Genomic DNA, 13,305 nt, shown 5'->3' with positions numbered 1-13,305 from the left:
AAAACCTATACTCACCTTTAATACCAGCGCCGTTCGAGTGGTGCTGTGGCTCGTGGTGCACGTTGGGTTGTGACGTCAAGCAAGCCCCACATCCAATCAGCATTGGCTTCCTTCTCCCCGCCTTCGGACCAACCGAGCAATCAACAGGACGTCAGGAAGGGAGCATTGTGGCTGCCGCTCACTTCCTGTTGATTGCTCGTTTGGTCCGAAGGTGGGGAAACATTGGATGTGAGGCTCGTGTGATATCACAGCATCATGCGAGCACCAGGAATGCAAATCGCAGCACTACTGGAACGGTGCTGGTTCAGGAGGTGAGTATAGGCTTTATTATTTTACCTGGGGGAAACATATAGAATCAGAAAGGGTTGTCCTAGTAATGGTAGGACTACTGCTACCACCACCGCTTACCATTTGTTTACACCTAGCTAGCTATATTGAGGTCTCTTGGACTTTAATAATGTTGCGTTGGCCTTACAGAGGTTAAAACAGATTCACTACACTCCAAGGATACATATTTTCTAGGAATTTAATTGGATTTTTGATATTGCACATCAATTTTTTGGGGAAGATTCAGAAAAGCCAGTGAGTTCACACTTCAAACAATTCACTCATCTCTTCTGTGTGCCCTCAACTTATTATTTCATTTGATCCCTAATTACTGTGCAAAATGTGATAGCAGTCTGTTGTGTGACCATTTCCAAGAAGTCCGCTTTCACTCATGGTTTGTCATTGGTGCTCACTTTTGATATGTTTTCTAGGGTATTTTGTATTTAGAGAAAGAATTCTAAGAATTACCTCTTCAAATGTTTCTATAGAAAAAAGATGTACATTACTGTGAATATTTTTTTCCATTGAAGTCAGAGATAATTTTGCTTAAAAAACACAATATGGAAAACCACAATTTTTATTTTTATTTATTACTAAGACAGGATGCTGTACAGCATGTCTATCAAATGCAATGTTGCGTTTGCCATAATGTGTATCCAATAATGCTCTATATCATTATGGTATAAGGGCCATGCAGATTGTGCATGCAAAATACTATTTCTGGTTTTTTTTCTAAACCAAAAGTAAAACAAATCTCAACACTGAGAAATGTTCAAAACCTATCCATGTTTTTAAATAGTGATGAGTGAGCAGTACCATTTCTCATGCTCAATACTCATAACGAGTAGTTGCATACCCGGATGGGCTTGTGTATCCAAGTATAATAGAAGTCAATGGGAACTCTAGCATTTTTCAAGAAGATCTTCCAGAAAAATGCAAGCTCCCCATTGTCTTCAATTATGCTCGGTAAATGAGTGGAGCCTGTCCGAGCATGCAAATGCTCGTTACGAATATCGTGTATCCGAGCATGGTAGTGCTTGCTCATCACTCATTTTAAAACCTTTTTTTTTTATCAAATATATTCTGAATTTGTCTTCGTACATTGGATTCATACAGCACTCAACAGTGCTTTCATTGCTTCTGTTTTAAAATTTATACGTATCCCTTGACGGATTCATTTAGTTTAAAGGAGACAATCAGATTTCATATAAACTTCATTTGATCTCCTTTTGTGAAGGAGTTTGTCTTTTCAGAACGTACTAATCAACGAAAAAATACATGTTTAAAACATACCTATTTAACAATATTTTCTAAAAGCGAGGACTAAAAAATGAGTCCAATTATTACAAATACACAAAAGAAAACATATAAATGATCATGATCAAAAGGGGAGGAAAAACAGGGAAAATTGTCTCAATATGGCCCTGATCTTTACGTATTAACTCCTTCCTACCAACGGAGATTTTATGCACCCTAGGGTTCAAGTGGTGTCCCCGGTCCACGTTGGCTTGTCCTATTACACTCTTCTCTACCCCTATCAATCTTTTTAGAGTGCAGTGTTTATTAAAAAATCTTATTAGGTTGTCCCTTTCACTGTATAGATGAAGGTCTATCCCGCATCCAGACTGTACCCCAAAGGGTATCTGATTAGTACAACCCATTTATAGACACAATAACACGCTATGCAGGTTCCAATAAAAGAAACAACTGTTGCCAGATACCAAATATATTCAGCTGTATTTATGAACAGTCAATTATAGATATTTAAGCCTCAGACTAATATCGCTTCAAAAAGACCATTATTGTAGGCCAATAAATATTGGACCACATCAAAGATCACCATAATTCCCAAACACAGATAAGCATAGTTTTTCTTTTACAAATCTCACTCAACGCGTTTCCCCCACTTATCAGGAGTGACAGATACAGCGACAGTCCCTCCAGGTTATTTTTAAAATTATTTACTTATTTTCCTACACGATATAGAACTGCCCACTGGTGGCTGTGATTGGTTGCAGTCAGACAGCTGTCACTCAGTGTGGGGACGCGTCTGATGGCAACCAATCACACATCAGGAAGCAGTGAATATGTATGAGCCTAATGAGGGGATGCAGTGAATATGTAATGAGGCTAATGAGGTATCTCGGGTCGGGTATTCTCGGGTCGAAAAGACGAAGTAGATGCTAGAAGCTAGAGTCAGTGTAACAGCTGCGACGGTGATCGGTGAGTATGAAGCAGAGAGACAGAGAGATTTTCACTCCTGCAATGTTTTTTTTATCCTGGAACAAAGGGGATGACCTGTATTTTTTGTGACAAGAACGCAGGTACAAAATGCAAGCCATTTGTTACCATGCGTTTTGCACTCCATTATTCATCCCCGCATTGAGTTCTATGGGTGACTAAACGTGACAAAAACGCAATATGAATTGACATGCTGCTTTTTTTGTCAAAGATTTTGACAAATATTTGACAAATAAAACGCTGACAAAAAAAACTGCAACATGCGCATGAAAATTCTGATTTCTCATAGACTTTGCTGGGGAAGCAAAAGCATGCAGTTTGTTAAGCCTGCTTTACACGTTCCAATTTCGCATACAATATCGTATGCGATTTGCAACGCCCCCATCGTATGTGTGGCACGTTCAATTTGTTGAACGTGCCGCACAAATGATTAACCCCGATCACACGTACTTACCCATCCATACGACCTCGATGTGGGCGGCGAACGTCCACTTCCTGGAGTGGGAGGGATGTTCGGCGTCACATCGACGTCACGCGGCAGCCGGCCAATAGAAGCGGAGGGGTGGAGCTGAGCGGGACGTAAACATCCCGCCCACCTCCTTCCTTCCGTATTGTGGGCTGGGAGCCGCAGGACGTAGGTAAGATCTGTTCATCGTTCCCGGGGTGTCACACACTGCAATGTGTGCTACCCCGGGCACGATGAACAAAATGACATGCAATTCTAGAGAAAAGTACGATGTGTATGCGATGAATGTTTTAACGTTCAATCGCAATCGCACGTACCTGTCACACAGTGCAATGTAACTTACAATGACGAATGTGCGTCACTTATGACGTGACCCCGTCGACGCATTGTAAGATACATTGCAGCGTGTAAAGCGGGCTTTAATGGCACAGTGCAGTTTAAAATGCAACCAAAATGCGAAAAAAAACACAACGTGCGCACATAGCCAAACAAGACTGTTGCTCATTTAGACAGTTTTTTGCCTACTTGTAAAAAACACAAACCATTTTTCATCAGTGTTCTAAATCTCATATACATCCATGTTTGATCCACGTATCTATTTTTACCATCAACGTGGCATTCATTTTCTTCTATGCAAAAAAATAAATAAATAAACTACAACCTTCCACTACCCATTCATCAGTGAAAAATAGACCGCACTTGAAGGACACAGAGATGTCAACTTGATTTTATCTTATCTAAAAATTACTGACAGACAATATTTTTTATGGACACATTGGAAAACTGTAATAGATCATTATGTTTATAAGTGACCTGTAGCCCATAATTCTGATATGAAGACATCAGCTGCATTCACTGTGAACTGTACAATTACGCTAATTACAGTCAAAATCTGTATATTTCAAAAAAATCACAGATGCCTTAATTTTTTTAAGGGCAGGGAAGAAAAGTGAGCTATTTTTATGGACTGTCATCGAATTTTTGGATGTTGGCAACCCTGACGACACATGGGCAATCCATGAGCTGTTCATTTTTTTCTGTCCCTTAGGCCGAGGCCACACGGGGATTTGTGCGAGTGCTTGCATGACACTCGGCACACGCTCGCAGCACAGTGGGAACCAGGTGTCATGCAAGTGTCATGCGACTGTGCTCCGATCGTGCGATCAGACCACAGTTGCAGAGGGAAGGGCCGGCGCTGCGAAGGAGAGGGAGGGATTTATCTCCCTATCTCCTCCGTTGCTGATGTGAGAATCGCACTGCTCTTGCGCTACACCGGTGTGACGCGAGAGCAATGAGATATTTCTCTCACCCCGTAGGCTTGTATGGGTGCGAGTGGAACAGAATCGCATTCCACCCTCAGCATGCTGTGACTGTTTTCTCAGTCCGATTAGGGCTGAGAAAATAATCGTTCATGTGAGCTGCCCCAGAGTAATATTGATCCAAGTGGAGTGCAATTTTTTTTATCGCATTCCCCTCAAACTGTTTTTCCTGCCGTGTGTCCTAGGCCTTAAATTAAATATCTTTTTTTGCGGTCACTTGGCTTACAAAAAACACAAGCTTGTGAACAGTGTCATAGACTGTTGGTACTTTTTCTATTCGTGAAAAAACATGGATAGAGCAAGAACGTGAAATATGGACCTCTGAAGACAGAATTAAGGAGACTTGTTTTTGGTTTCTTTCCTGTTTTCATTTGTTTGGAGGTTTAGAACAGTTTCAGATATCTGGCAAAATTTTGGATTCTAGTCTGTTGCTCATTTAGCAATAATGTAAGTAAAACAATAACGACATATAATAAAACAGCATGCAATCATGTTATTTAGATGGATATGCTTTCACATTATCATATGTATTTTTTTCTCTTTTTATAGCTGAGTTTCGAAAGATTTAATCGCACTTTGTAAAGGAAACAAGCACTTAGTGTATAATACTTATGCATCTGTGCAGCCAGTGATGCCAATATTCTCTGCCGAGTGATTTGTATGCAACTGTTAGACTTTATTTTTAGATGTTTTTTTTTGCTGGTTCATTTTTATTTTGTTTGACAATGTTCTATTTTGGCAAACACGTACATCAAAAAAAGCGACACTGCATTTGTGCATCCATTATTGCTTCTGGAAGTTGTTTATGTCTGGAGGAAGATATGCATGACAAAACAAGATGCTTTAGCCGCACACGGAAAATACTACAAAGCTTCTCCATATTTGGAAATCTCAGATGTTATTTAAAGCATTGTTTTTCCTGTCTGTTCCTTCTTCTTTCTGGCTTTGAACCAGTGAGAAACACACACGTCCTGTCACATGGGTTCCAAAGCGGCCTTGACACACGTAAACAATGAGGAATGTGGCAAAATGCGGCAGCGCAACAGCTGCAAATGTGGGGTAGGAAGTCTAGAGGAAGCTGAGTTAACTCGCAGTCAGTGATAGTCACTAGTAAGCAATTTAATGGCTCACACATAAGATTACCCAAGCACATGACACCGAAAAACTCTTGATTCATGACGGTAAAAGCCTTCACTTTTTGTACTGAAACAATACAAACAATCAAGTTATCATTCCCCTTGTCTTATCTCCCACATCACTATATTGTTTGCCTTATTACTATGTTCCACTTCTAACCAAACTATCACAATATTCCTCTTTTATGGTTATTGCAATGCAGATTTTCAAGCAGGAAAGATGAAGGAGAGATGCAGAGCTGAAAAAGCTGTGACAGCGGGTGTATTGTCATTGATGTGGACTTACTGCCTGATAAGTGGGTAATGCCTAATCAGGGGGACAAAGCAGGGGCCCAACCAATCAAATAGTGTGGCCTTAGGACTTCTCTAATCAAGATTATGTGATTATGTAGCACGACCAATCTGTCAAAATTATTTATCCTTTGCTTTCGCAAGTTAGTAGACAGGATAATGGCACAATTTGCCTTATCGCAGTTGGCAAGTTCAATGACAGATTTTAGGATGCTGATTGTGTTACGTTACAAATGAGTTTTTACATATTCTTATTTTTGTTCAATACTAAACATTTCAGATTTAATATTCAGACCCTTTCTTCCTGCTATTTAGAAGTTTACAAACTGCACTTCATGGCTGAAGGGATGTGAGTACCTCTGCCTAGTATTACGATCAAGTGTTTCAGCTACAGCAAATGCAAATAGGTTCATACATTTAGTTAAAGCACATAGCCATGATATTTCCATATTCAAAAGTAGTTATAGATGAGCAAATCTCTTGAAGTTCATTTCGAACAGGTTCACACAACAATGGATCTGAAACAAAAAAATGCCCTGATTGATGTGAAAAGACATTTTGGCTCTCTTCAGACCCTAAAGCATAAATAACTAGGGAAGGAAAGTGTTAAGCAATAAAATACATTATACTTACCTGCCCCTCATTTACATGTGCTACCTCTCTTGCCAACGTAGCTCTCCGCTGGTCTTCAGTTCTTCCAGCACTGAGGCCAGTGTATGACCTAATGCGGTCACCTGGGGGAGATGCATGTTATTGATGTTACTCTCTCACAAAGTGGGGTGATAAACGTCATTGAATGACGACTAATGCGGAGTACTGGGGAGCTGCGGCGTAAGGTCAAATGAGGGCCTAGGACAGGTGAGTATAATGTACATTATTATTCTAACCTCTTTATTAGTTATAGGCAAACGTGCTTGGCACTGCTTGTTACTCGATTGAGCATCAGCGTGCTCGGATACTCGCAGTGGTTCGCCAAGTATCATGGGTGCTTGGATATTTCGTCCATGAAACAACAACCACAATGCACAGGCCTGTATCACTGCATGATGTGAGCAGGCACCCCAGGGAGAGCCATTCACAGTCTTTGAATATCTCTCCTAGAGGATAAAACAATGTTCTCGGACATAGTGTGACCAATAATAAATAAAAAACAAAAACCCCACCCTCATACCGGAAATGCTCTTTTTATGGCTGGATGTATGCAGGCTGAGACCCAAGCAGGCCAATCAATGACTTTCCATGATGCTCTATACTTGCGTCGAGCATCCGAGCATCTGGTCAGCTTGAATCAAGTAGCAAGCATTCAAGCATTTTAGTGCTTGCCCATCAATACTCATTATGGCTCTCAATAGAAGATTGCAAAATTGTAACTAGATGGTCTTAATTATGCTTGACTCCTGCAACTCATATCCCCAAAATTTTGTTACCAAAATCTGAAATATTGAGGAAAATCATAAACAAATTCAATTTGTTACGGATCAATTCACTCTTCTCTAGTTTTAGTTGTGAGCTACTCATAGGCTATCTTTTGCCATGTTATTTTTTTTTATTTATGGACTGTGAGTACCTATTTTGTGGAGTCAAATGCATCTCCATTGCTAAAGGGGTTGTCTAAAGTTCTTAAGTAGATAAAATTGCAAAGTGCTAGTAAAAACAATAAAAACAAGAAATTTTGCAATCTACTTGTTAGTAAAAAAAAAAATCTCTTCATTCTCAAAATTGGAGGACTTTTTAATTTAATAGTGTACAGCTCAATACCTAGGTTTCCGGCCACCCTGCAGTCTCAGAGTAACTGATTGCATAGGTAAAGAGCTTGCGCTGCTTGCAGACGCTATACTTGGGGTTTTGATGTTAGCTAGATTGCTTGGTCCAACCAGCCTCGGGGCCCTTGCGCTTTTCCCATGCAGCTGAGGCTTAGCTGGTGTGTTAGTGCTCATTTGACACTTGCAGTGTAACCATGCCACTAGTTTGAACTGTCAATCTTCAGGAGCGCAGCCCTCCCGGAAAAACATGATACTGGAGTCTGGCTGCAGAGTCTTCCTGAAGAAAAGAAGTTGAGATATGCTTCACACAAACCTAAGGTCACCATATGCATTAGCAAGCATCACCAGAAATGTTGTAAAGGATACTACTGGTCTATGGCAGAGAGAAACCATGTTCCCTAAAGTCATGAATCACATATCATTAACTGGCAGTCAGATGTGTACCTGGATTACATAAACATTTTAGACAATGGTATGCTCCAAACATTATAGGAATGGATTAGGGAAGTCTCACAATGACTTTGGGATAGCGGGAAACCGGGGCTCCTAAGCTATCCCTCAAGCTAGGAGGCCCCATGCTATCCCTATTCTCAAGGATACTCCTAATAGTGGAGAGGCCTGAGTCTTTTTCCTTGCCCTGCTCCAGACCAGCCCTGATATACTTCCGCCTTCCCTTTCCCCATTGAGGGACATGACAGAAGTGTGTTAAAATCACAGAAAAGACAGACAATGGAAAAAAAAAAATTCTGTTACAGATCATGCACACACAGGATAACATAATAAGAGTTTCAGGAGGAAAACAAGAGCAGGAAGGAAGTAAAAACAACAAGGGTACACTCTACAACCACACCAAGCAAAAAGCACAACATAAGAACACCTTTCACAAGACAGAATTTGGGACACCACAACTCACAGATCAAGACAAAATGAACTAGAGCTGGCATGGGTAGAAGGATTCCAAGTGTATAAATAGGAGAGAAGCTATGATAGGTCTCCCCACAACATGTGATTAAAGGAGCAAGTAGACAGTATCAGAGATTAAAGCGGGCTCTACACGCTGCGACCTTGCTAGCGAGATCGCAAACGGTTGTGTGACAAGGGGAATTCTCTGCCCGTCGCGCACAACCTCGCTTACCCCCGTCACACAGACTTACCTGTCACATGGCAGCCGTCCAATAGAAGCGGAGGGGCGGAGATGAGCGGGACGTAAACATCCCGCCCACCTCCTTCCTTCCGCATAGCCGGTGGAGGCAGGTAAGGAGATGTGCCTCGCTCCTGCGGTGTCACATATAGCTATGTGTGGTGCCGCAGGAACGAGAAACAACATCGCTAATAAAAAGAAAACGTTTTTTTGTTTTAGGACGACCTCTCCACGGCAAATGATTTTTGCCGCTTTTGCAATCGTTTTAGAACGCACATAACTGTTACACGCTACGATATCGTTAATGATGCCGGATGTGTGTCACAAACACCGTGTCCCCGACAATAATTCATTAACGATATCATAGCGTGTAAAGCCCGCTTAACGCTCTCTAGCCTGCCTATGACTCAGTACACAGCAGGTCGACTCCCCAGTCTTCCTGTGTTGATCCCAGACACCAGAGAAACCATCGGGCGGAGTGTCAGAATCTGCAATCTGAACAGAGTCCGATGCTGCCATGACAGTCAGCGAAGTTTGTGCAAAACTCTGTGTGTAGGAAAGCTCTTTTTCATCATGACTGTGTCCCCATCCGCAATGTAAGGTCTGTGATGACATGATTTGATGAGTTTGACTTGGAAGAATTTTAGTCTTGCACAGAATGCTGACAAGAACCTTGTTGAACACTTTTTGGATAAATTAGAATAGCAATGTGATCTGGGCTTTTTTTGCAATGTATTACCTCACAAATGCTCTTTTCACTTAGACTGAATAGGCATAAATTTCCAATGTCCCATCATGAATGGGATCTCAAAAATGTGTGATGATCTGTTGTCCACCTACATTTGGCTTTGATCTGTATTTTTTAGTGCACTATGCATTAACTATAATAATTGTCATCAAAACTATTTGAGGGATGGTCTAAAATTAGAGAACATGATGTGTTTCATTTTTCAGAGACAGCAACAACTATGGTCTGCGTCTAAAGGCTCCTTTAGAAAAGAGGGGCGTGCACACTAATTTGAGGGTGAGGTGCTAGTGAATGGGAGAATCCCTTGAGTATATATATAGAAGTACACTGCACACTCAATGAAATGAATAATATATTGATTTATTGAACATTCATAAAAACCATGCACAGGAAATGAACTAAAGGACAGAAAATTGCTCTGACGTTGCGGCCACAGGCCTTGTTCACAGAGTCTGCTGTGAGAAAAATAGAATGCAAACAAATAAAGTTAATTTAAACAAATAATATTATGCTGCTTTGCGAGTCTTTAAGGAAGTGAACAGAAATATCGTGGGTGATATTTGAGAGTTATGCGCATATACAGACATGCACATACAAATACATATATACATACATATACATACATATATATATATATACACATACATACACATACATGTACAATGTACAAACACATATACATACAAGCAGAACATGTCTAGAGTACGATAAGTCAAAATTGCAGAATATGTCTGCCAGGCGGGTTAGCCAGTACATTGAAATGGGAAAAAGGGCATAGGAGAGTGGAAAAAGGGAGGGTAAAAAAACCTGGTATCAGCACAAAGTGTGAGAAAATGGTGATAAGGAATAAAAATGGTGGGGAAATCAGGTATACTACCTGTCACCAATAGTTCTGTATTCCAGGGAGAATGCTGGAAAATAAGAATATAGGTATATATATGTGGAACCAGGGATATATATACTTTGAGGTGATAATGTAGGTAGAAGTATTACCTGTATAGATGTATTGGTAAAGGCTGCATATATGATGTGAAAGGGGTATCAGGAACGCCTAGGGTATGTTTTCTAAAATGTAAAGAATGAAAAAGTAAGCCCAGTATAAGTATAGGATAGGGAAGTCTGGATAATATGATCTTACCTGAGCTTGTGTGGACGCCGGCGCTCACGTGCCTTGGCTGTAAATGACGGTTGCTGTCAGCTGTGTAATAGCCCTTTTTAAATGCTGAAAGATGGGAGGGAGCTGACGTAACTGACCCACGTGATTAGCCCCATCTGTTCGGGCCATTAGTGTGCTGCGCATGCGTTGTAGCAGAGAAAGAGTGACCTATCGTGCCTGCGTGGTCCAAAAGGCTCCTTATGTTGAGGTGTATCATGGTGCAGACGAGGAGGTGACGTTGCGCGCAGGCGCAGACATCATTTCCTCAGAGCCCGAACAGGAGAGAGTGTAAGCGGGCAGGAAGGATCGGGTCGTGACGTCACCGCGCGCGGTCATCACGCCCGCCCATATGTTGAAAGGACAGCAGGTTGTCATGGTAAACCTGACGCCGCGCGCGTGCGCGATCGTCGGTAAGAGATACACAGGCCTTGAACAGGCCCAAGATAAATATCTATAACTCCCAGGGCTTAACGAAGTGTCAAATTGAAGGTGATGGAAGAGTTTATGTATTATCAACTCGGCCTGATGGGACCTAGAGATTAAAGGGGAAGTAAAAAGAAGGGGAGGGAAGGGAGGGAAAAAATCTTAATGTATAAAGGGGAATTGGGAAAAAAAAAAAAAAAGTTTTATTGCAACGTATTGTACGAAATTAGAATCACAAGTATAGAAATCTCTAATTGGGTAGGATTGACCAGTTCGGGGGTGGGTCTGTGACCCACCCCCGAACTGGTCAATCCTACCCAATTAGAGATTTCTATACTTGTGATTCTAATTTCGTCATATATATAGTCAAGTGCCCATGCGGTTTGTTATACGTTGGCGAAACCACACAACATGTTCGGGATAGGATTGCCAGTCATAAATCTACAATACGTTGCAATAAAACTTGGCTCCCAATCCCACATCACTTTAAAGAAGCCCGACATTCAGTTTCTCAATTGAGATTCCAAGTTTTAGAAAAAATAGAACGTCCTAGACGGGGTGGAAATCACATACAACTGCTTAAACACAGAGAGAGCTATTGGATTTATACTTTGCGTACATTAACTCCATTTGGTCTAAATAGGGAAATTGAATGGTCTATATAATTGAAATCTAACATATTGTTTGTCTCCTCTAACAGATATGAATATATGATCTACAATAAAATGGATCCTCATTCCTCTGCTCCTCTCCCCCTTCCCAAATCCCGTCCTGATGGGTAAGACTGGTATGGCACTTTGCACTTTCTCTTTTTCTTTTTCCTTCCCCTTTTATTTTCATCATTACTATTTTTTTTCTCTCTCTCTTCCTCTACCTGGTTATTCCTCTTAGTATAGGTTATATGCCCCTTTTTTTTTTTTTTTTCCCAATTCCCCTTTATACATTAAGATTTTTTCCCTCCCTTCCCTCCCCTTCTTTTTACTTCCCCTTTAATCTCTAGGTCCCATCAGGCCGAGTTGATAATACATAAACTCTTCCATCACCTTCAATTTGACACTTCGTTAAGCCCTGGGAGTTATAGATATTTATCTTGGGCCTGTTCAAGGCCTGTGTATCTCTTACCGACGATCGCGCACGCGCGCGGCGTCAGGTTTACCATGACAACCTGCTGTCCTTTCAACATATGGGCGGGCGTGATGACCGCGCGCGGTGACGTCACGACCCGATCCTTCCTGCCCGCTTACACTCTCTCCTGTTCGGGCTCTGAGGAAATGATGTCTGCGCCTGCGCGCAACGTCACCTCCTCGTCTGCACCATGATACACCTCAACATAAGGAGCCTTTTGGACCACGCAGGCACGATAGGTCACTCTTTCTCTGCTACAACGCATGCGCAGCACACTAATGGCCCGAACAGATGGGGCTAATCACGTGGGTCAGTTACGTCAGCTCCCTCCCATCTTTCAGCATTTAAAAAGGGCTATTACACAGCTGACAGCAACCGTCATTTACAGCCAAGGCACGTGAGCGCCGGCGTCCACACAAGCTCAGGTAAGATCATATTATCCAGACTTCCCTATCCTATACTTATACTGGGCTTACTTTTTCATTCTTTACATTTTAGAAAACATACCCTAGGCGTTCCTGATACCCCTTTCACATCATATATGCAGCCTTTACCAATACATCTATACAGGTAATACTTCTACCTACATTATCACCTCAAAGTATATATATCCCTGGTTCCACATATATATACCTATATTCTTATTTTCCAGCATTCTCCCTGGAATACAGAACTATTGGTGACAGGTAGTATACCTGATTTCCCCACCATTTTTATTCCTTATCACCATTTTCTCACACTTTGTGCTGATACCAGGTTTTTTTACCCTCCCTTTTTCCACTCTCCTATGCCCTTTTTCCCATTTCAATGTACTGGCTAACCCGCCTGGCAGACATATTCTGCAATTTTGACTTATCGTACTCTAGACATGTTCTGCTTGTATGTATATGTGTTTGTACATTGTACATGTATGTGTATGTATGTGTATATATATATATATATGTATGTATATGTATGTATATATGTATTTGTATGTGCATGTCTGTATATGCGCATAACTCTCAAATATCACCCACGATATTTCTGTTCACTTCCTTAAAGACTCGCAAAGCAGCATAATATTATTTGTTTAAATTAACTTTATTTGTTTGCATTCTATTTTTCTTACAGCAGACTCTGTGAACAAGGCCTGTGGCCGCAACGTCAGAGCAATTTTCTGTCCTTTAGTT

At 41.2% G+C, this 13,305-nt stretch overlaps 2 long non-coding RNA genes across 2 annotated transcripts; one reads left to right on the top strand and one right to left on the bottom strand.

Annotated features, from left to right (window-relative positions):
• Positions 1-9,822: 9,822 nt before the first annotated feature.
• Positions 9,823-11,106, bottom strand: LOC142295270 (uncharacterized). The gene is made up of 3 exons (XR_012751403.1): positions 10,571-11,106; positions 10,426-10,497; positions 9,823-10,343 (listed from the first exon to the last, which is right to left on the bottom strand). It is a non-coding gene; the product is annotated as an uncharacterized LOC142295270 (long non-coding RNA).
• A 266-nt stretch (positions 11,107-11,372) lies between these two features.
• LOC142295269 (uncharacterized) lies at positions 11,373-13,056 on the top strand. Its single transcript, XR_012751402.1, has 3 exons — positions 11,373-12,561; positions 12,635-12,706; positions 12,789-13,056. It is a non-coding gene; the product is annotated as an uncharacterized LOC142295269 (long non-coding RNA).
• Positions 13,057-13,305: the final 249 nt, after the last annotated feature.

Source organism: Anomaloglossus baeobatrachus, chromosome 3 (assembly GCF_048569485.1).
Source record: "Anomaloglossus baeobatrachus isolate aAnoBae1 chromosome 3, aAnoBae1.hap1, whole genome shotgun sequence".
NCBI classification, from domain to species: Eukaryota; Metazoa; Chordata; class Amphibia; order Anura; family Aromobatidae; genus Anomaloglossus; species Anomaloglossus baeobatrachus.
Note: the sequence above shows the minus strand (reverse complement) of the source record. Positions and strands in the feature narration are given on the sequence as shown.